This window comes from Lissotriton helveticus, chromosome 7 (assembly GCF_964261635.1).
Source record: "Lissotriton helveticus chromosome 7, aLisHel1.1, whole genome shotgun sequence".
Lineage (NCBI taxonomy): Eukaryota > Metazoa > Chordata > Amphibia > Caudata > Salamandridae > Lissotriton > Lissotriton helveticus.
In genome coordinates, this window is record NC_136068.1 from 119307479 (window position 1) to 119332349 (window position 24871).

Below are 24871 nucleotides of genomic sequence, written 5' to 3' on the forward strand. Positions count from 1 at the left end.
AAAGGAAGAAGCAAAAACAGTGAAAGAATTACGCAAAGCAGCCCATCTGGCTGCAAAAGAACTAGATGAAGAAATAAGAAGAAGAGAGGAAGTTAAACAAACGCAAGAACCAGGACTGACAGGTCAATGCCCTGTCAGGACCCCCTCTGCGCTCTACCCGGAGATTCCCTCCAAACAGCGGGCAAATGACGAGTTACTGCTCGGTCCTCCAATTATCTACATGCCTCCTCCATATGCTCCCTGCCAACCTCTAGCACAACACTCACCAGTTCAAAGTGCAGGCATGGGTGACCATAGCGCTAGTGCCCCGGCTCTTACGGCCTTCGCACCAGCCGCGTTGGTAACAACAGCAGATGAGCATGAGACCAACAGGCATCTAACAGCTAGACCAAACAGGTTGAGCACAGATGAGCGGGATGGAATCGACCAAATAGCAAAAACCCTGGTAGAACGAAAAGAGAGCGAAGAATATACGATGAATATGCACAACTCGCATGCCGGTAGTCACAGACGGCATTTTATTTTACGGTTCAGCTACCACACCCTGAACGCGTATGAGGATAGGTACCAGACTAAGGGTCCTGCTAAAGTGACGGCTCTATATAGAAGGGTCGATGTCGGAGATGGGGCTGAAAGCGATGTGACGGACCTCTTCATGCAAACGCTTGAGGTCTTCCGCCACCTCGCGGAACAGAAACCAGAAGTCAAGATCACAGTCCCTGAGACGATTGGGCCCTCATTAGAAGCAGCCAACACCATGATGCCTATCAGAGAAGCCGCCCCCTATTGGGTTCCCCCAAGAGGTCAGGGAACGAACGATGATATCAACCATGTAGATGCCAAAGGGAGGGTTGTGTACAACTGGGTTTACCTACCATGGGATCGGCAAGATATTTTAACTTTTAGACAAACCCTGCCCGATTTAAGAAAGAACCCTACAGCATTTTATACTGAATTAGGCACAGCCTTGGGCTCAACCATAATGACTCTAGCGGACATGGATTTGTTTTTCGGGTTGTGTCTGCCGGCTGATGTGTGGAAGCAAATCCGGAGAGCCGACCACACAGATCTGTTCGGACACACCTGGACAAAACTCGATGAACTAGATAGGCAGCGAGAGCCCCGAAAGAAACCTGTAAAAGACATATTGGAACTCCCCGACAAAATAGTGCAGAAGCTAAAAACGTTGATCCCAGAAAAGAAGGTAGACTGGTCGATAGTCACAGCCTGCCGCCAGAAACCTCAAGAGGACGTATCAGAATACTTCTCACGATTTGAAACAGTGTTCTCCGACTACAGTGGCCAAGACATGACCACCGCAACCGGACAACACCTATTCGTGCAGAACTACGTAAAGGGGCTATCGCAAGAGGTCTCCCAAAAGTTACAGACTAGCGAAAGTAGTTGGGGAGCCTCTAAACCTACAGCTATCCTTCAGATGGCTCAGTATTACGTACACCAAAAGAACGAGAACGAAAGGGCAACTGAGAAAAAGAAAAAGGACCTAAAGGAACGAGTAATGATTGCACAACTACAGGGAGTGACCACAGGGAGGGAACGGTATAGGGGAAATTACCAGTCAAATACCCCTAGGAATTTGACCCCTAGAGACCGCAACCCCACCCCTGGCGCTCCACGAACCGACCTTGATGAGAACCAATGTGCATTTTGTAAAGAATTTGGACATTGGAAGTCTCAATGCCTAGCCCTTCGGGAACTGATTAAAAATAAGGAGACAAGGGACATGGCAAATGGCCCCAAAACTGGAGGGCAGGGACGAGGACAGACCCACGACACCACCAATGACCGATCTGGTAAATCAAACACATTTGACCGCCCCCGACAGAATCAGTACCAGCAGTCCGATGGCAACAATGCTCACGACTCTGCATAGGACTGCCAGGGGCAAGGGAGGGATCCAGTCGAGCTCTGTGTTGACCAGCAAGGTCCTTATGTCACTGCTAAGGTCCTGGGTACAAAATCTCCATTTTTGGTAGACACTGGAGCGGCACGTAGTGTGTTATCAAAACGACTGATTCCAAGGGCGCCCTTGTCTGGCTCGCACATTACCTCGATAGGTTTCGATGGGACGCCCTCCACTAATCCCCTGTCGGTACCTATCTCCTTTGACCTAGGAAACAATCCCACTGACACGACGTTTCTGCTCTCCTCCAACTCCCCTGACGCTATTATGGGTATTGATTTACTGAAACATTTCCGAGCTACTATTAGGTGTTCCCCGGAAGGAGTCCGAGTCATCCTGTACGACAACCCGAACTTGACCGAACCCTACCCCGCACGACATATGTGCACTTTAACAGATGCTGACCTATCCTTGCTCAATTCGCTACCCCTGCACCTATGGGCCAGAAACGACTCGGATGTGGGACGAATGATGATCGACCCTGTACACATAACTGTTCGACCAGATGCAATACTCCCGAAACTCCCACAGTACCGGATATCGCCCGAAGGCGAGAAGGCGTTGGTAGCGATTATTCAGTCCTTGGTAGATGCAGGAGTGGTAGAGGACGTGGTTAGTAATGTCTGCAATAGTCCAATCCTACCCATTGTTAAGAAGCAAGGTGAGGGGGATGAGAAAGCGTACCGCTTCATCATCGACCTGCGAGAAGTCAACAAAGTGGTGGTGCCACAGTACCCCGTAGTCTCAGACATCGCCACCATTCTGACTCTCGTCCCGTCCACTGCCACCACCTTCACCGTTATAGATCTTAAAAATGCATTTTTCTCTATCCCCATCCATCCAGACAGCCGTTATCTCTTCGGTTTCACTTTAAAAAACGGTTCATACCGATTTTGTAGGGCTCCCCAGGGCTAGACTGAAAGTCCCAGCATTTACAGCCAGGCCCTAAAAAGGCAGCTGGACGCCGTCCAGCTACCAGATGGAGTGGTGTTGATCCAATATGTCGATGATATCCTTTTGGCGGCCGACACCACTCCACTTGCAATCACAGCCACTATCCAACTCTTGCACTTTCTCGCGGAGAACGGCCACAAAGTCTCCAAAAAGAAACTGCAGTTCTGTCAGTCCCAAGTAACATACCTGGGTCATCTCCTGTCCAAAGAAGGGAGAAAACTTACACCCGACCGAATCCAAACCATCCTAGACACCCCTATTCCAAAAACACAGAAGCAAGTCCGTTCATTAGTAGGCCTTACTTCTTTCTGCCGACAATGGCTACCAAATTTCAGTCTCATTATAAAACCCCTACTTTCCCTGTTGACCAAAGATGTTCCGTTCCCACTCCCGTGGACCCCTGAATGCCAAGCATCCTTTAAGGAGTTGCGGGATGCCCTTTGCTAGGCACCCGTTCTAGGAACACCAGATTACTCCAAGCCCTTCTCCCTCTACACTCACGAAAGGGAGGGATGCGCATTGTCTGTTCTGACTCAGCCCATCGGCGCCAAACAGCGCCCTTGTGCCTACTTTTCTGCCACTCTTGATCCAGTCGCCAGAGCTCTACCAGCCTGCCTTCGAGCAGTAGCCGCTGCTGCTGTCTCTATCCGACAGAGTGAGGGAATTGTACTTTCGAACTCCCTCACAGTATTAGTACCCCATGCAGTTGACACACTTTTGAACCAGACAAAGACTCAACACCTGGCTAGTGCACGACTGACAGGATACGAATTGACTTTGCTTGCGCCCCACATCACCCTGAAGAGATGCACGACATTGAATCCTGCTACACTGTTACCCTTGCCTGAAAATAACCCCGATGTGCCCCCTATACACGACTGTGTGACCCTCACGGACGAACAGACTAGGAGTAGAGTTGACCTCCGAGACATTGCTTTCACAGACCCTGACGGAGAACTATGGGTAGATGGCTCTTGCATCAAACTCCCAGACGGCACCACTTCTGCTGCCTATGCGGTAACGACTGCTCGAACAGTAGTTGAAACAGCTTGCATCACACAACGATCCGCACAGGCAGCAGAACTAATTGCCCTCACACGAGCATGTATCATAGCAGCAGGAACCACGGCAAACATTTACACGGACAGCCAGTACGCCTTCGGGGTAGTTCATCATTTTGGGATCCTTTGGAGGGAAAGGGGATTCCTGACGTCCCATGGTACACCCATCCTTCACGGAGATTTAGTCTCCGCCCTGATTGAAGCAGTCCTTCTCCCCACACGATTAGCAGTGATCAAATGTCAGGCACACAAGAAGGTGACAGATTTAGTTGGACAGGGAAACGCACTAGCCGACATCACTGCCCGAACCACAGCTGAGAATAGGGCCACGACACGCATGTATGTGACCAGGTCACAAGCAGAAAAATGGACCAACGCTAGGGAAACGATCAGGGATATCCAATCGGCCAACACACCACACGAACTGACTGAGTGGGCACGGGTGGGTCTAAGGGATGACGAAGGCTGCTGGCGGACAAAGGACACAAACAAATGGTTACTGCATGATGCATACTTGATCCCCATACTGACAATGGCACATTCCCCTGCACACATAGGTTCTGCCCCTATGATCGAACTCATTTCCAAAGTCTGGCACAACGGCAAGATCCCCGACTCAGCCAAACGCCTAGTCCAACAGTGCCTTATCTGCTTACAACACAACCCCGGGAAAGGAACTGTAGTACCCCGGGGAGGGTTTGGGATCCCCAACCACCCCTTTGAGGTCCTCCAGATGGATTACATCCAATTAGAGAGGTGCCAAGGCTTGAAGTACGTATTAGTCATTGTATGTGCCTTCAGCAAATGGGTGGAAGCCTATCCGACCCGTGATAACACTGCCATGACTACTGCCAAAGTACTACTGAAGGAGTTTTTTCCCCGCTACGGCCTTTGTCGAATTTTATGGAGCGACAATGGCCCCCACTTCATAGCTGAAGTTATCCAACTCATCCTGAAGGGGTTGGGGGTCAAACAAAGGTTCCATGCGGTCTTCCACCCCCAATCCGCTGGCCTGGTTGAACGACACAACGCTACACTGAAACTGAAACTGTCAAAAATAGTGGCCACCACAGGACTTAAGTGGCCAGATGCCCTTCCACTGGCATTGCTATTGATGCGCTCCACCCCCACTAAGCATCACTTGACCCCCTACGAGGTTGTGTTTGGACGGCCTATGAACCTCTGGACTGCCCCCAAACCAACCTCCATTCATGACGTCCCCGACGTCCTGCTGTCAGATTATTTGTACAAGTTAACTAAGACATTGTCTGTCATTCATCAACAGGTGCAGCAGGCCATCCCCGATACTTCCAGGGGTCCCGGTCACGATATCCAACCGGGTGACTATATCTTGATCCGGAACTTTCAACGAGCGAAGAGTCTGGAACCCCGGTGGACGGGCCCCTGGCAAGTACTGATCACCACTCGGACGGCTCTTCGAGTGGAGGGGAAAAAGAATTGGCTGCATGCGCACCACTGCAAGAAGATTTCCTCGACCCTGGCCACGACAGACAACGTCAGCACCCAGGAAGAGCTCCTGAACAAAGACCGACCGTCACTGAACTGCTATCCTGATACCGAGGCACTTGAACTTGCAAAACACTCTGATCCCACTGTGCCATCTCGAGAAGGGTATTTCCTGCGTCGAAAGGAGGGAGCTTTGGCTAAGTAGGCCACTGACTAAGTTAAAAATCTCAGAACGGTGACCCAAAGCAACCAAGGGTTACCTGGAGAGAAGCTAAACTAAGGGGGTCATTAGGATCGCGGACGGACTTGAGTCCGTCCGCGACCCCAGAGCAGGAGGGAACCTCCGCATGGCATGCGGAGTTCCCTCCAGTGCAATTAGGATGTGACCGCAAGGGTTGCGGTCACATCCTCTATTTATAACATTGCGGCGGGTGGAGCTTCAAGCTGCACCCGCCGCAATGTTAAAAATGCACGCATTGCATTTGCATGCAGTAAGAGGCAGGCACCGCGCGGTGCCTGCCGCTTTCTGCATGCAAATGCAGGGGGGTACCATAGGTACCCCCCATGTGCACCCCCCACCCCCCCTTCACCTAGGGGGCCCGCAACGGGCCCCCGCAGTGAAGTTCCGTATGTTTTTCCACGGCGGAAAACCCGCCGCGGAAAGGCATACTTTACGGGCCATCCTAATATGGTGGACGGTGTCTGACAGACACCATCACCATATTAGAGCTTTTCCGCCGCGGTTGTAAGCCAGCCGCGGCGGAAAAGCTGCGGACGGAAACCAGGACCCACCAGCCATCCTAATGTGGCGGTGGGTCTTTGGTCAGTCCGCTGCGGTTTTCCGCATCCTCTGGGCCGGCGGTGCCTTCCGCCGGCCCCGAGGATGCGGAAAAACCGCGATCCTAATCGGCCCCTTAGTCTGTGGTTCTGCCCACTACCGAGCACCTTGAAGATGAAGATGATGGAAGCGCCAGATAAGAAGATGATGGAAGCGCCAGATAAGAAGACGTCGAAAGCAACAGGAAATACCCACTATAGGAATCCAAAAACTGACAATTTGCACAAATCAAAGACAATTGCTTTCTTCATTATCTCCCTGTTCTGCCTCCTCCTCATGACTTCCTTCTGGATCCTGGAGGAAAGCACGCCCGCTCACCAGATGTTGCCAACAACTGTCCAGCCAACAACCGTGAAAGAGCACCACCTGATCACCCTTTCACCTCAGCTTCGAGAAAGGCGTAGGGAATTCTGGAACAATTCCTTTGTACAACTGTTGCACCAGCACAACCTTGCTGCAAATGCCACAAACTGCTGGATCTGTGGGTTGCTCCCACATGCTACCGGACACTCCATCCCCTTTATTCCTTCACCTTTCTCAGTTTACGGCTCTTGCCTCGCCTGGTTGATCCTCATGCAAGAAAGCCACAAGGACAATGCTGCTTCTGGTCAGACAGAGTCTGAGTCAGAGTTGGCTCCTCGTCTTTCCTCCACATTTTGATGCGGTCACGATGTCGACCAGTAGTATCTCTGGCCCACCCACCCTTCTAGTTATGGTTAAAATGTTCGCCATAATCTCCGAATTTATTTGTTAATTAAATCACAAGGGACAGCACGTCTTGGAGATGTAGCTGGGCCTTTGCCCTCCATAGTCCGATGTCGACCAGCAGGTTTTCTGACCCTCCCTTACTTTTGGACGGACCTATAACCTCCATCACACCTCTAATGAATTCTCTTTACAATGATTAGGTGATATGTGAAGGAATACAATATTTCTGTGCTCTTTCAGATGGTGTAACTCATCTACACTTTGAACTCTGCCGCCCGTTGGATGTAGGACGCATGCCTCACCCACGTTGTGACCTGTCCCAGTGTCGTCATCTACGACGTCTGCAAGAGAACAATTGCTCTTCAAAGACTGGTGAACTCAGTAAGTCATGTTTTCTCTCTCGGGCTAACTCACCATGACCTGCCGTTATTATCCTTCCTAACCGTAATCTATTTCCTCCAGAACAACTCCACAGGCGCGAGTCCCAATCCAGAAGGGACACCACTCGTACGCCTGCACATGTAGGTACACCTTGAATTCTGCCCGTTTTTTTTTTAAATTTTTAATTGAATCCATCTAGTGATACACATTTCTGTTTTCCTAGGTGCTCAATGTCACTGTTTTTAATTGTCCTGAGGAAGACCCCAAACTGAGGACTCACCCGCCCTTAACTTGGGGGTCGAAACGTCGACAACATCATCAACACATACACGTCCTACCGAAAATTTGCTAAACTCAGCTCCCGTGTATAGTGTATCTCTAGGGAACAACTGTGATCTGTAACATGACTGGAAATGTTTTGTGAATAAGACAGAATTGTTTATAGGACACAATTCCTTTTCTTTGTCCCTTATTCTTTTCCAAACACACCCTACCCTCCTTTTAATTCGCTTTCTTCTCTGACAATCACCGAGCACCAATTGAATAAATATACGTATTTTACCATGTATTGTATGAATATGAAATATAGTATATGCGTAACTGCAGGAAATCATTGCGAATAGTTGAATTAAATGCAATTTAAATGACACTTACTTTGTGGGTGTACCTTTATGTTTAAGTAATGATATGTTTAACTGTTTCGTAATCGACCACCTTTTTTATAACTCTGGTCAGACAGTGTCGCACTTCTACTATGGGTTCTGGCCGAACAACACAGGAAAGCCCTTTTGTCCCGCAATTTCAGGTTCAACCTTCCTTACGAACATCCCTGCCAACGAAAGGGTCGAAATGCAGGTGCTCCACAATCCAGCCAGATCCACCTTCTCCCACCTGCGGAAACAAACGGCTGCCACCCTGACTGCAGCCCTGTCTGTCATCAATGTCACAGGGCTCGTATGCCTCGAAGGACAAGGAACGCAGCTGGTGGGTCACAGCTCTTGCCGCATCACCAAAACATTGGCCTCAGCTAACACCCCCTCCTTTGTTGCTTCCCCGAATATGTACTTTGTTTGTGGCACCAAAGCTTACACGTGGCTCCCAAAAGGCTGGAAGGGTACGTGCTACATCGCCTTCATTCTTCCTCCCACGTATGTGGCTCCAGCCAACCACCACCGGCAAAAGCGCGCTGGAGATGTTGAACAAGCCGACTCCACCGGAGCACAGTTCCTAGATGCAGCAAAGGGACTTGTTCCTCTGTGGGGACCAATGGCAAATAGCCGCGCTATCCGACACCTGACTCAGGCATTAGAAACAACCATTAACATCACCGCTGGCGTCCTCGCCAACAACACGGCTGAGCTTCAGGCAGCCGCCTGGTGGCTCTTCAAAACCGTCTTGTTCTAGATGTGGTTCTGGCCGACCGTGGAGGTGCATGCCGCATCATCGGCTCCAGCTGTTGCACCTACGTGCCAGATAACTCACCTTCAGTCTACAAAGCAATCGAACACCTCCACAGACTGTCCTCGGAGGTTCACCAGGAACAGGAAGGATGGTCGCTTGGAGGCTGGTTCTGGGACACTTTAAAGAACTGGGGATGGAGAGTGTTAACGTTTTTATTGATACCAATCATGATACTATGTGGGTGTTGTTTAGGTATTCAATGTTTACCATCTTTATGTGCACTCGTTTCCAACTGTATGTGCCCGAAGACTTTGAACTTTAAACCAGAGCACATGAATCCCCTATACGAAATAGAAGTGCGTGGTCTCATGGGGATTGATCCAAACTGACAAGCTGGCGAGACATGTTAAAGGGAGGACTGTGGAAATTTAGTTCGTGTACTGAACATTATCTACGCCATCTTGCAGACTCACGTATGAGAATACACGACAGCCATTTTAGGTACCATGGTCTCCCTGTTCACGATCGCCCGTCAGCACATTTCCCTGACCATGCAAGCCTTCCCCGCGCACCCTGGCTGCCCCCGCGCTCACATGCACAAGCCATGAAACCCCCCCATGACTCTGTCTCAGGGAATCACACCCCGCGCCTGACCAACACCTCCTTCCCGTCCATGAATACCCCTCTGTGGATAAACCCATCCACCACGCTCGATTGTCCACACCAGTCCTTTCCGTCCATGAATACCCCTCCTTTGATGTCCCCTTCCTCTGAGCCTGAACGTCAGCACTGACTGCTGGTCATCCTTTAGCCCAAAGATACAGTTTATTGCCCATTACCGTACGCCCTCGTCTCTCCTGAAAGAGGCCACTATTGATCATGACATCCCCGCCCCCGGAGATTCGATCAGGCGCACACATTCCAAAGAGATCGGCATAACACTCAGCTGCGTGATAGCCCCTCCCAATCATATGAGGGGAAAGGGTCTCTACTGTTGTCATGTGTTGGAAGCGGTTGGAACTGGGGGGTGTCGGAGATATCGTTCTGATGTCATTCTCATGCTCTACAATGTCCCTGTTGTAATAAAGGACGTTCACATGTCTTAAACCAGTGTATAAAAGACCAGGTCTCAGAGAGGTTGGGAGAGCACCTCGAGACGATACCTCGTTGTCCGATCTGATGTGTTCTACTCCGTCGGAATAAAACTTGTTTCCTGTCTTCCAGTCTCCAGCGCCTGCCTCTTTATTTAGTAACTTCGTATGGTATTAGAGGCGTTCCACGCCGGGCAAATTTAACTTAGGAAACAACTTCTGAAAATGCCTGACCATTGTAAATTGATCTTTATCAGGGGGTTATGGGCGCTGGAATCTTTTGGGGTTTTTGGTGGTGGGGGATGTCTGGAGGGATTGGGGGCTGATTCCTTTCCCATAATTGCAGGCAGAGTATGAACTGTCAAAGGCACAATGTCTCCAGTACCAGCAGATGTGGCACAATATTGGGAAGCACAAGAGTCACAGCTGGCGGTGTCACTTCTGGAGGTCTCCCTATGATCTACATTGTGCTGTGTGCCAATAGCGGAAGAAAGATGGGTGGGAAGGGAGGATGGGGGTGATAAGGAGCTGGAATGCTAGAGGCCATCAGGGCTGGAAATGTCACCTCTTTAATTATGTCTAATTATTAGGAGAAATAAGGTAAGGAAAACAGCAATGCTTCAAATCAAAAATATTATCGCATGGTTTACTGCCTTAGAGTACTTGCTCCCCGCTCAGATAAGCTATTCCCCTTCCTCTACCTCTGAAAATCAGATGATATTAAGATTTGGATTGTTGGGCAATTTCCAGTGCTTGCTTCCCTGTATACCAAAACATGGTAGACTCTATTATTTCTGCAGCTCTCTTGTCCTGACATGGATAACTCTTGTTGATCCAAAACTCTTTTCAGTTATGTTCTATTATTAAGCCATGGCACTCTTTTTGGAACCCAATTGCATGCATTTGCCAATTTTTCCTGCACCATTACTGAACATTTCTCTAAGTCTTATTTCATTATACCTTCACCCAGTACAAAAATAATACTGAAACACCTTTACTGTGACAACAGTAAAAACAGTTGCGTCTTGCATCACTCGTGGGTGGGGGGTTGCAAGGGGGCTCGTGCGGGGGATTTATAAAATTTCAAAAACTTACCTTTCCGAGTCCCGCGCCGCCTCCACTTCTGGCCGGGTCCCATGTTTTCCTGCTGCTTTCCTGCTCTCCTCCCTTCCAGCAGGAAGCCTCCCTCCCTTCCCCTAAGCCAATCACAACGCTGCAATGGCAGTGTTGTGATTGGTGGGGACAACGCCCAGCCGGGCGCCTATGGCGAGGCCATTTTCTCTATGTATGCTACATGCAGCCTACATAGAGAAAATGCAGAGTGCGCATGACTGGTTGGTCGCCCCCCAGAGTCCCTGAGGGCCCGCAACGGGCCCCCACAAGACATTCCCGCATGCTGCCGCCACGGAAAGGCATGTCCCTGCACACACCCTAATATGGATGGCGGTGTCTAACAGACACCGCCACCATATAAAACCCTTTTCTGCCCAGTCAACTCCTTGACCAGGCGGAAAAGCCGCGGACGGTCTTTCCGTCTGCCGCGGGCCCCCGCCATAGTAATATGGCGGGGGGGGGGAAATGGGTGGCGGGCGGGGAAGGATGTCGGGCGGATCAACAATTTTGACTCAGGTCCTGAAGTTGGCTGCACCCCCACTGTTCAAAGTCTTTGTACCCACAACCCCCCCCCCCCACCCCGTGCCGCACCTCCACCCACAAAGGTCTGGTCTAGCTGCCCGGGCATTATCTGTTCATTACGGCCCGTGCTGAAATAGTGCCCTATAGGCAGGCGCGGTGCGTCCATTGGGGCGTAGGGGCGAAGCCCCACTAAGCCCCATGGACCCACCACGTCCTCACTAGAAGCCAAACACAATTATTTTAAAAAATCGCGCTATCTGCCGGCCGGGAAACCGGGAGACACCCGACCTTCCCGGAGTGCGCAAGGGGGGGGGGGGAGGATCGGGCTGCTGCAGCTGCGCAAGTGTATTTTTGGGCACAAACATGCCCGCGCATGCGCAGATCGTTTTCTTGTGAATTCTCCCTTAGAGAGAGGACCAGGGGGCGGGCCGCAGCCCCCGGGGTTACACAGGGCGACTGGGCGAGGAGTCATGGTGCCCCCCCAGCCAATCCTGGCGCAGGATTGGCTGGTCACTACATAGCCCGGTTACATAACCCCTGACGGATAGCACGGCCGACTTTGGTGCTGGGAAACCAGGTTCGAGCCTCTTATCGAACCATAAAAATGTATACATGACTTACTTTGGTGTTAAATAAATAGATATTTTAAAAAACAAATAAAAATGATGTTCCGACTAAGGTGTGAAATTGGTGTCGAATAAATACATGTTTTTAAAAACAATTAATATTAATCATGTATTATTGGTGCTGGAGTACAAGGTTCGAGACTGGTATTAAACACTGACAAGCTGTGTGCAAGTTATATGTCATAAAAATACATGAATGATGGATGCAGGATGGGTGGATGCATGAATGGATGCAGGATGAATGATGGGTGGATGAATGGATGGGTGGATGCATGAATGAATGATGGATGCAGGATGGATGCAGGATGGGTGGATGGGTAGATGAATGAATGATGGATGCAGGATGGATGCAGGGTGGATGGATGGGTGCATGAATGAATGATGGATGCAGGATGGGTGGATGGATGGATGATGGATGAATGATGGGTGGATGAATGGATGGGTGGATGCATGAATGAATGATGGATGCAGGATGGATGCAGGATGGGTGGATGAATGAATGATGGATGCAGGATGGATGCAGGGTGGATGGATGGGTGCATGAATGCATGATGGATGGATGGATGGATGGGTGGATGCAGGAATGGATGCAGGATGGATGATGGATGGGTGGGTGGATGGATGGATGGATGCATGAATGAATGAATGATGGATGCTGGATGGGTGGATGGATGGGTGGATGAATGAATGATGGATGCAGGATGGATGGGTGGATGGATGGGTGCATGAATGAATGATGGATGCAGGATGGATGGGTGCATGAATGAATGATGGGTGCATGAATGAATGATGGATGCAGGATGGGTGGATGGATGGGTGGATAGGTGGACACATGAATGGATGCAGGATGAATGATGGGTGGATGAATGGATGGGTGGATGCATGAATGAATGATGGATGCAGGATGAGTGGATGAATGAATGATGGATGCAGGATGGATGCAGGGTGGATGGATGGGTGCATGAATGAATGATGGATGCAGGATGGATGGATGGGTGGATGCATGAATGGATGCAGGAATGGATGCAGGAATGGATGATGGATGGGTGGATGGATGGATGGGTGGGTGGATGGATGGATGGATGCATGAATGAATGATGGATGGATGGATGGGTGGATGAATGATGGATGCAGGATGGATGGGTGGATGAATGAATGATGGATGCAGGATGGGTGGATGGATGGGTGGACACATGAATGGATGCAGGAATGGATGCAGGATGGATGATGGATGGGTGGATGGATGGATGCATGATGGATGGATGCAGGATGGATGGGTGGATGGATGGGTGGATGCATGAATGAATGATGGATGCAGGATGGATGGATGGGTGAATGCATGAATGAATGATGGATGCTGGATGGATGGGTGGATGCATGAATGAATGATGGATGCAGGATGGATGCAGAATTGGTGGATGGGTGGGTGGGTGGGTGGATGGATGGATGGATGGGTGGATGCATGAATGATGTATGGATGGATGCAAGGTGGTTCGGGCTCGCTGCGCTCGCTGCGGTGCAATATGCAAATTAGTTTACGCCTCACCACTTCCAAATGTCACCAGCCGCCCCTGCCTATAGGTACGGGCAAGAATACAGCACGCCCTAATGTTAATTCCGCATTCATACTGTGTCTGTTTGCGTGAATTTATCTTATGTCATTTTCCTTAATGACTTGCATTATATTCCGAGCACACGACACCCGCGCCGCGGGCCGTCGTATCCGAGGGCTGGGCTCAGTGGCATACATGTTTACCCTTTGAAGGTTGGGAAACAGTCGCAGGGTGACCTTCCTTGCCTCGCCTGCTGCTGGTGACAATCCGCAGCAGTGTTTTGTTCTGTCCTCGGTATCAGCAGCCTGCCTCTGCTCCCGGAAACACGGAGAGATTCTGCCGCAGACCACAAACTGCGCGCAGCTGGGCTCGGCGCCAGCACCTTTTAATCAAAAACTGCATTAAAAATGTAAAATTAAAATAAATGCAGGAGCCTGGTAGAAGAGTGATGCTAATAGCGCTTGTTTTTTCGATGATTAATGCTCCAGTAAAAGCCGACGAAGACAATGCCAGAAACGCAGCATCACCTACAGCTGAGCAACCTCCGAAGACCGGGGTTTGATCGCGGAAAGGAGGGGGGGGGCAGGGGGGAGGAGAGAGAACGCACAGGTTGTACAGTATAAAGGAAAGGCAAACTGGAGGGCAAAGGTAGAGTGTGAGAGAGGAGAGAGCAGGCGAGGAAGAGCTCCAGAGAGAGAAACGGCATGGTAAATGAGCTAGGAATAAAAGGCACACGAAAGACAAACGGAGACAAGCAAGAACGAGAAAAAGAATATGCGGTGGTGGAGGGGAAAAAAGAAAAAAATGAACGGTAGAGGTAGAAAAAAGGAAAGAAAAGAAAAGAAAAGGAGAAAGAATGAAATAGAGCGGGAGAAAGTATAAGAAAAAAAGCAAGATATGGAAGAAATAATAATTGGACGAAAGCAAGAAAGAAGTAAAATGTATGAGAAAATAAGCAAGATGGCGGAAGAAAGAAAGAATAAGGCAAAAAAGAGTAAGGTAGAAAGAGACAGTAAGGAGAGAAGCAGATTCCCCAAGTTACAGCAAGAGAAAGCGAGATACAGAAGGTGAGGGAAAGCATGGAAGAGAAACCTGTACAGGAGAGTGAGAGTCTGAGAGATGGGCAGTAGGAAAATCAGAGAGAAGAGGAATGACAGGAGAGAAAGGTAGGAAAAGAGAGAAAGGAAAAGAAGGAGAGGCCAACATAATGAGGAGAAAGAGCAAGCAAACAGCTGGAAAAGAAGTTGAAAGCTGGAATGGGAGGAGATGAGAGAGAATAGGTGGAGAAGCCAACCGGGGAACAGGTAGAGCGATAAAGGACAGGGGAGATGGGAGAACTGCAGGAGCAGAGGTAGAGATCAATGCCAGCAGGAGAGAACTAGAGGAGGAGAGATAGCAATGACACGTGGAGGAAAAGAGAACTGACAGAGAACAGAAAGATCTAGGAAACTAGAAAACTGGAGGAGGAGGTGAGGCAGACAATGATTTCAGCTGGAGGGAAGGTGAGAAGTGGAGGAGGAGAGAAAGAGATCAATGACAGCTGGAGAAAGGAGAGAACTAGAGTAGAGGAGGGAAGATCTTTTCAACTGTACATGAACTTGCATCATCGGATAGAGCCTCACCTAGTATTCCCCCTTCCCAGGCCCTATGCGAATCACTCAATGATTTTTTCATTGATAAAATAACTCTGATTAAAGCTAATATTCCCCCTCCTTCCCCCTTTTTTTCCCCCCCTCAACCACCTGAAAATAACCATTCCCTAATCTCAATTCCTTCACTTGTCAGTGAATCGCTGCTTTCCCTACTCAATCGAGTTAAGTCGGGCTCTCCGGCCGATATTGCCCCGGCGCGCATTCTTAGCCAGCTTTTTATAGCATGCCCTTCACCAGTCTTGGCCTTCCTGAATAGCTGTTTTACGTCCGGACAGGTTCCGGCCTCCCTTAAGACTGCCATCATTTTCCCAATATTAAAAAAACCTGGTGCGGACCCCTCTTCCCCTGCAAACTACCGCCCCATATCCCTCCTTCCTTATTTGGGCAAAATAGCAGAGTCCCATGTCTCCCAGGTGCTTAGCTCCTTTATCGAAAGTACCAGCTATCTCGCACCCTGCCAGGCGGGCTTTCGCCCCCGACACTCTACTGAGAAGGTGGTTATCTCAGTCATGGACCAACTCAGGGAGGACCTAGATACCAACAACCCCCAAGCTTTGGTCCTTTTGGACCTCTCCGCCGCCTTTGACACAGTAGATCATTCCATCCTTCTGTCCCGTGTCAAGGCGGCGGGCATAGGGGGCCAGGCCCTCGCCTGGATAGGCTCCTTCCTGAAGGGCCGAACTCAGGCGGTTCATTTGGCTGAATTCTCAGCTTCACCTAGTGAGGTGAACTGTGGCGTTCCCCAGGGCTCTTCCCTTTCCCCTCTTTTGTTTAACCTTTACATTTTCCCCCTTATTTTTGCACTCCAACAAATGGAGGTCACAGTTTATAATTACGCTGATGACCTCCAGCTTATTTTTAATTTTTCCTCTGCTTCACCCGCTGCCTCTAACTTCAAGTCGGTCCTTCTGTTTATCCGAAGTTGGATGAACGCTAACCACCTTAAGCTCAACCCGGATAAAACAGAGCTGATCTTGACTGGGGGAAGCGGCAATCCTTGGTCATCATCCTTTTGGCCTGCTTCCTTCGGCCCCCCTCCCACTCCCTCTCACTCTGTTAAAACATTGGGCATTATGCTCAATGACCAGCTGACTCTTCACACCCATATTAGTTCTGTTGTTTCCTCCTCCTTTTTTACTTTACGTATTATCAGGAAAGTATCTCGTTTTTTTTCTCCCTTTCATTAAAAATGATTGTTATGGCCATGATCCTATCAAAAATTGATTATGGCAACATCATTTACAATGGAGCTCCGGCCTACGCACTCCAACGCCTTCAGTTGGTGCAGAACCAGGCAGCTCGCCTGGTACATGGCCTCCCAAAATTTCACCACTCCTCCCCTCTTCTTATTTCACTTCACTGGCTCCCAATCAAGCAAAGAGCCCTCTTTAAACTTGGCTGCCTCACCTTCCAAGCTCGGGCTGGCACGGCCCCTACTTTCATTAATGCGGCTATAACTAACTACACTCCCGCCAGAGATTTGCGCTCTTCCTCTAAATCCCTGTTGGTCACTCCCCGGTTTAAGAAGAGCCGTTCCGGCGGCCAGAAATTCTCGGTGCAGGCCCCCACCTTTTGGAACTCTCTTCCCTCTTCTTTAAGATCTCTTTCATCTTACACTGAATTCCGCAAAAACCTTAAGACTCTGCTGTTCCAGCAAGCGTTCAGCTCATAAATCTCCCCCTTCCCTCAGATCGAAATCCTATAGCGCCATGAAACTGCTAGTGAACGTGCGCTCTATAAATAACTAAAAATTCAAATTCAAATTCAAAATTAAAATCTATGACAACTGAAGGGAAGGCGAGAAGTTGGACCCAGATATGTCAATGACAGTGGGGGAAGGAAAGAACTGGAGAGAGGAAAATCAATGACAGAAGGAGGGAATGAGAGAACTGTAAGTGAGAGAGACTGGTAACAGGGGAAGAAGGAAACTGGAGGAGAGTTTAGAGACAGAGAATGATGGCAGCAGGAGGGGAAGGGACATATGAAGCAGGAGAGATAGAGGGATTGATGGTACCTGAAGGAAAGGAGATGATTGGAGGAGAGGAGAGTTAGGAAGGTATGAGGACGTTGACAGATGGAGGGAAGGGGAGAGCTGGAATGAGCAAAGTTGAAAAAATCAGCTTAATGGGGTTGGAGTTGTATTGACAGGACAACTGAGGAAAGAGAAGACAATGGAAACACGGACAGCATGGAGGGATACAAGGTTGCTGTCATGTGGACGGAAATCCAAGAGCATGTGGACCAACCATCCTCTGTGTATTTCCTCATATAGGACACAAATAAGCATATTGGTGCCATCTGGCATTCATGGAAGTTCATCATCATCCTTATACAGAAATACTGGTGCACCCTTGCTCCCATGTAGGCTTTCAGACGTCTGTGTTGGTTCGATACTGTACAACCACTTTAAGGTAATGGGCTTACAATATGTGATTTCTGTGTGTACACATCTTCCAAGTCGGACTTCCAGGTGTCTGTTTGTACCTTCTGCCATTTCCAGGTGGTTGCAGGTTGATGATTGGCCTTCCAGCTGTACACTGATCACATTTCATTTCTAGGTGCCTCTTATTCTCTGCTACTATTACCCTATGTTTGCTGGTTGATGATTGGCCTCCAAGCTGTATGCTGATCACATTTCACTTCTTGGTGCCTCTTAGTCTCTGCTTCTACTACCCTATGTTTGCTGGTTGATGATTGGCCTTCCTGCTGTACACTGTTCACATGTCCCACTGCAGTGCAAAAGCATTCACTTCCAGGTGCCTCTTAGTCTCTGCTACTATTACCCTATGTTTGCTGGTTGATGATTAGTCTCTGCTTCTATTACCCTATGTTTGCTGGTTGATGATTGGCCTTCAAGCTGTATGCTGATCACATTTCACTTCTAGGTGTTTTTTGGCTTCTTCTGCCATTTCCAGGTGGTTGCTGATTGTTGATTGGCCTTCAAGCTGGCGGCTGGCATGGCGTGTGGGTGGTGAGGCGGGCGCGTGGTGTCATGAGGGCGAGTGGCGGTAGTGCGGGGGACGGAATAAAAAAGAAAAAACTTACCTTGGGGCCGGGTCCCACATCTCTAGTCTAGCTTTCCTGCCTGTGACTCTGACAGGAACAGGAAGCAGGCAGCCAGGCTCCCTCCCCTAAGCCAATCACAACACTGTGATTGGTCTTAACGACATGACACAGGGGCCGACCAAACAGTAATTGCGCACTTAGGAGTTGCCAACCACTCCTCCCCTTCCCTGAGAGCAGAGTAGCCCTGCCCACCCACCCGCTGCAAAGGAGCAGGACACGAAGCATAAAATGATAATAACTAAGTTATTATCATTTTATGCTTCTCACTGCTTAAAAGCAGTGGGGCAACGCTCCTCCACCAGAGCGAATTAGGCGCCCCTGTATGCTTATCAAATTTCACTTCTAGGTGTTTCTTGGTTTCTTCTGCGATGTCCTGGTGTGTGATGGTTGATTGGCTTTCTAACGGTACACTGACCACATTTCACTTTCAGCTGTCTCTTGGTTTCTTCTGCCCTTTTCGGATATATATATCCTGTTTATTTTGGATTTAGGGATGTGTTGATTCCATGTTGAAGTGGCAGGTGTATGTTGGCTACACAGTAAATTTGCAAGCGCTTTTGGACATCTTGGATTTCCTCTTTGAGGTTATTGCACAGATTTGAAGATGTGTTTCTTTTTTAGTAGGAGTCATTGGTCATGAATGCCATAGTACTGAGCTGAAAGAGATGCAGACTGTTGTTATTTTTTATGGATGGTGTGGTTGGCTGGAAAGTGCATATCTTTGCTGCTTCACCTAAGTAAATGGTGCAAACTTTTCAAAGAATGCAAGACAATCCACAGCAATTATTTTCATCATCACAAGGCACAAGATAGAAGCAATACTAATGTGAGAATCTGCCCAGGTATGGGTTGGGATAATAAAGATATCTGTGAATGTTCAGATATAGCTAGTGAGGGGCAGGAGTGATTAACAGGTTGAATCCTGGCCCCCTGGAGACCCTTTTAGGAGCACATGAAAGCCCATTTCTTGTCCGCCGCCTGTCTGCTATCAACCTTAAAAGGAAACTGCAAGAGTTCATTGAAAGCAGCCCATCAGCTCAAGTTGAAGTGACCATCTGACCAAACACACTAATGTGACCAATGTCCCATTGCAGTGCAAAAGCATGTATCTACTGTAAACATTGTCACTTTTAGGAGCCAGTGGCGGGAAATTAGCTCAACTAGTTGACATAGTGCATAGGGTCCTCCTGCATTTAAAAGGACAGAAGAAAATAGAAATGGGACTCTGTTGGGTGCCTACCTTTATAGAAGTTACATCAGAATTGTGCCATCCACTGTGATCACTTGAATTTCCAAACTGAAGTCGGAAGGGTGTGGTTCCTCACCAATGTCTGGTAGAGCATTATTCCAACAGGGCTTCTAAGTGTGAGGGAGCCATAGTGCAGTAAACCCCATGGTGCCAGTTTAACTAGAACCGTTACTGACTGAACTGTGTTCAAAGTAGGGTTGGGCGAAGAATTGCACTCAGCCCCCGAGTTTGCAGAATTTTGCCCATTCCGTCCTCTGCGTGGAATCCCAAAAATGTCAGCGAAGTGCTGCAGAGTGGAGTGTTTTTTTCACTACATTAAGTTGGCGAGCACTCGCGAGAAAAAGTCGCATGATAGACCTCCTCCTTGAAGTACTGTTCTCTTCATTCTCAGGGAATACTTACTAATAAAAAAAAAACTTGGCACAGAAGCTGAAAATATGAAAAGACATCTTTATTAAATTTAATAAGTGAGGCCACGTCACACAGAAGCCGTAGCAACTGAATGAGGCAGTCTGAAGAATTCAGAAAACAGACGCCTTTTATATGCAAACTTCAGCATACAAGTAAGGGGCAGTCCTAGCTTTTGCAAGCATGCAAAGTGCCTAACATTCCTTCTTACACAAGCCAGACAAACCCATAATAAAAGGACCACAACCCATAAAATAAACTGACCATAAAAGAAGGAACAGAAAACAGATAAGAAGCAGTATAAGGGGTGTGTGTGTGCATACCAAACTCTACAATGTCCTGTGCTTTGATCCTCAATCTTGATCAGCTAAAGGGCAGGAACTGGTTTAACAAGGTCAGCTTCAGGCAACAGGGTCAGTTCACTCAGGTCAAACAGGAGTCAGCATGAACTCAAGCTAAGGTCTACATGTCCTTAAAAGACTGGTTTCAGCCACAATCATGGCCTATGTGAGGGCAACCACAAAATGGCTGCCATACACAAAATGGAACCCATGGTTCAGAATTCACAGAACCTCATCCTGCCTAGATTTCTCAGAGCGGGAGGTTGCAGTAGGTTGCGACTGCTCACGTTGAGAAATATGCGGCTCACGTTGAGGAGGCTGCCGCTCGAGTATAATGTCTCCTCGAGCGGCAGAAAGCAGCAGCTCCCTCTGGCGCAACGCATAGTGCCGGTCGCACTGGATTTACAGCTTGGGACAAACTACGGAGCTAAAAATCAGTGCAAGCAGTGCTACTTAACAGACTCCACTGCTGGCAGAAATCCGCTGAGCGTGGTGTCGTTTTTTCAAGTACTTTGAGGAGTTCTGTGGCGTAAAACCCTGCAAACTCCACCCAGACCTAGTTCAGAGTTCTCACTCACCATTTAGATTCGAGCAGCCACACATCTGAATAGCTGCCCCAGATCTGTGTATTTTATTTTGGTTTGTACACCTTTCCATTTTAGAGACCGATGCATTTGGTTTCCCGCCGCACTATCCCAAACTTTAGCCAGCTTTCCCCATCCACAATACACTGCAATCTCTGTGACAAACTGAGATTGCTCACTAGTTGTGGTACCAGCCGGTCCATGAGACAGAGGGAGAGCATTGGGTACCAAGCCCATACTCCTCTCCAAGATCCACTCTCCAACCTCATTCAATAGAGGCCCAAGAACTGTCTGCCAACTTGCATTGTCAGCTTGCAGGACAACGGAGAGTGCCCAAGGAATCGATGGAAGGCATTTAGGGCCAGATGTAGGTAGGCTTTTACTGGTCGGTAACGGCCGAAATCGGCCGTTACCGACCGGTAAAAGCCTTTTCCTATGTAGGAGGCTATTTTGCCGATTCGGCAAATAACGAATCGGTATTTACCGAATCATCATTTACCGATTCGGTATTTACCGAATCGGTAAATGAGATGTAGCAAGCACTGTAAACAGAGCTTCTGGGCTTTAAGAATTCGTTATTTACCACCAACTATTAGTTGGTGGTAAATAAGGAATTCCTATGTAAATGCATAAATGTGCATTTACACCTGTGCCATGTGACAGACATACATGCCCTTAGGGCATGTATGTATGCCACATGTGCACACCAGAACTAATAAGGGGTGCAACAGGGTGTCAAAGTGACACCCTGCCACCCTTGAATTTTTCGGTATTTACCGAATCGGTAATTACCGATTCGGTAATTGACATTCATTCCTATGGGCCTCCAGGCATATAGGAATGAATGGCAAATACCGAATCGGTAATTACCGATTCGGTAAATCTTAACGATTCGGTATTTTTTACCAATTAATTACCTACATAGGATTTACCGATTCTGAAATACCGAATCGATAAAATTCGGTATTTTAGAATCGGTAAAACCTATTTACCTACATCTAGCCCTTAGTTCGGTGCCTAGACTCCAGCCAATTTCCCCATCTATAAAGTAACCAGACCTCGCTGCCATTCTCCATGGTCCATCCGACAAATGCAGTGATGATGCCCTCTGATGTAGGGGTCACATAGAGTAGTTCATGCTCTGTGCCCTTATGTACCCTGCAGATCTGATTAACAAAACATTTAATCCGTGGCAAGAATCCAAGGCTCTGCCCTGAGGTTGTTGCAATGTGCCATGGCTGCCTTACAGCCTTGATGCACCTCCACGGACCACCCAAAGCATGATAATTAGCAAACCCTTTAATATCTGTAGGATTTAACTTTCCCCATATTAGAACAGACTACAGTTTCCACATCTCTGCACAAGAATCAGGATAACATCCCATGGTGGTTGAGCTTCTTCTGCATGAACTGGTAGTCCTAGACTCCCTGGACTGTCCAAGATCCCTGGTCCATGGGGGTGCCATGAAGAGACATAGACATGTAAAAGACTCTTTGGGCAGTTTGGGCATTTTTGTAGGAGACAGGCCTGTTAGGGGATCTTGTATGCCAGTAATCATCCTTCATGTAAAATTACAGTAGTGGTTACACAATAATAATATTGATATTCTTAAACTTATCTGTTGCTTGTCCAACCTTTAAGTTAATTTAAATGGGGGTTGTTGTGCTGCATTGTGGCTGACATACTCGTGACAATTCCTGCAAGGTTGGGGTCTGGATTTTGACACTCAATCGCTGTTGCTCTAAGAATTTAGGGGCAGATTTATCAGACTTTCATGCAGCGCAATGCAGTGCAGTGCAGCAAGCTACCTTGCTGTACCTGCATGAAAGGGCAGGGATGTGTTGTGTTTAACATTATAAGGCACATTCCTGTGCCTTCCTTGTGGTGGCGCACAAACTGCTGCCTAGCTCCAACGCAAGCACCATTGTGCTTTGCATGCAGGATTGTTTTTGTGAGGCATTTTCCTCTTTCTATGTGTGCTGCAGAATGTAGCACATATTTAAATATAAAAAATGAGGAGAAATAAAGATATTTCTCCCCGTTACCCCACACCTCGAGAGGTGTAGCATTTTGATGCATTCTCAGGTCTACCAGGAATAGTAAATCGGGGAATTTGCCAAAATCCATGGGTGGATGCATGGGAACGCCTCCCTGGGACAAGGCACCGCAATGCAGCATATTGCACTGCGCTGCTTTACTCTAGATGTATCATCAAGCTGCACAGGGCCATGCAAGTTGGCCATGCATGGCTTCATAAATCTAACTTAGTAGTTGCTTCGCCCCTGCTCCCCATTGCATGACCCAAGGGTGAAGCAACTGAATAATAAATCTGCCCCTTAACATACATTAAGCCCGCCGACCCTCAGCTTAACCCTTTCGCCGCGGGGGTAATTCCCCGTGGTGCGGGGGGAGGGGCCACGCGCGGCGCCGCTGTGCTCATGACAAGCCCACGTTCACTTGGTGTTAGGTTTCCAAATATACATTTGTTTCCATGTAGCATTTATAGTCAAGCAATATTCTACACTAGAGGGTCCTATTAAGATAGCAGGGTGAGCAATCTGGCTTGCGTTTAAGATATCAGGGCGCACAATCTGGCTAACTCATAAGACATTAGGGTACACAACCCAGCTTACTCTTAAGGAATCAGGATGAACAACCTCATATACGCTTAGGATAACAGGGTGAACTGCCTAAAGCTTCCTAATGGAAAAGGCTGAGGCTCAATGAATTGAATTCCAGAGAAGATTTCCAATGCTGACTTAAAATCTACTTTGTGCTGACAACCCAATGTCAAGCACCTTTATGTTTATTCTACATTTTTCACAGAAATGTAGCTAGAATATAGGGATGGATGTACGAAATTTCCACACAGTGGTCGCAAATTACACACTAATGTTTTGCAAATGGATTTGAATTTTCAGAACTGACCTACTACATCGGTCACTTCACAAAATTTGGAATTGTAGTTGGTCGTCACCCATCAGTATACATGAGGTAGGTCGCAAATTGCAGCTCGCTATGATTGGATGCAGTTGTAGGGATGGTGGCCTACTGAGGTCAGCAGACCACTACATCTGTGAATGCATTATAATGAAGTACTTTTATTTAAATGCAGCCTATTGTCCTTAAATGAATCAGGTCTACATTTAAGCAAACAAGTGCCCAACAACACGGTTTACAATGGTGCCTTAGACTACTGCCCACTCCCAAACAAACTATTTTTTATCACAAAAGATTGAGAGTGGCACACACTAATTTGACAATAGGGTAATTGGCCAACATTGTGCAATATATCCAACAATATCCAGCAGGAAGCCCAAGAATCTAGTAAATCATGTGTATTTGCAATGTGGAGAAGAACACGGCCAACTTGTTTTGCGCAGGAAAATATGGGACTTCTTCAGGGCTGTCACAAAATAAAATAAAACAAAACATACTTTTAGACTTAAAAACAGTGGATCAAATCAAATGTTGCAGTGACTAAAATATTAATACAAATTGATATACATTATACATATCAGCAATTTTCTATGGGTATTGTATTTAAAAGGCAAATAACCCAAAAAGGATTGATGACACAAGGCATATATGATTTTTCAAATGAGTATAATTATAACAACAAATATTGCTGTTATTTATTCTTACACAACGCACATAGTTTGCTACTAATCTCAAGAAAAAGTTATTGAACCCCTACACAAAATATTAATATTACATTTCTTTTATATAAGGAGACTGGTCTAATGTAAGAAAAAGAAAAAGAAAACCACCAATATGTTACATTTAGAGATATTGTACAGTACAACAATAATCAGAAAAGTTATGAGGAAGAGTATCTCCCACAGGTACAGTTCCTAGAAACTAAGCATAATCCTAGTGAGTATGGAACCACGCAATGGGATTGTTTGCACAGAGCAACAAGTCACCATTG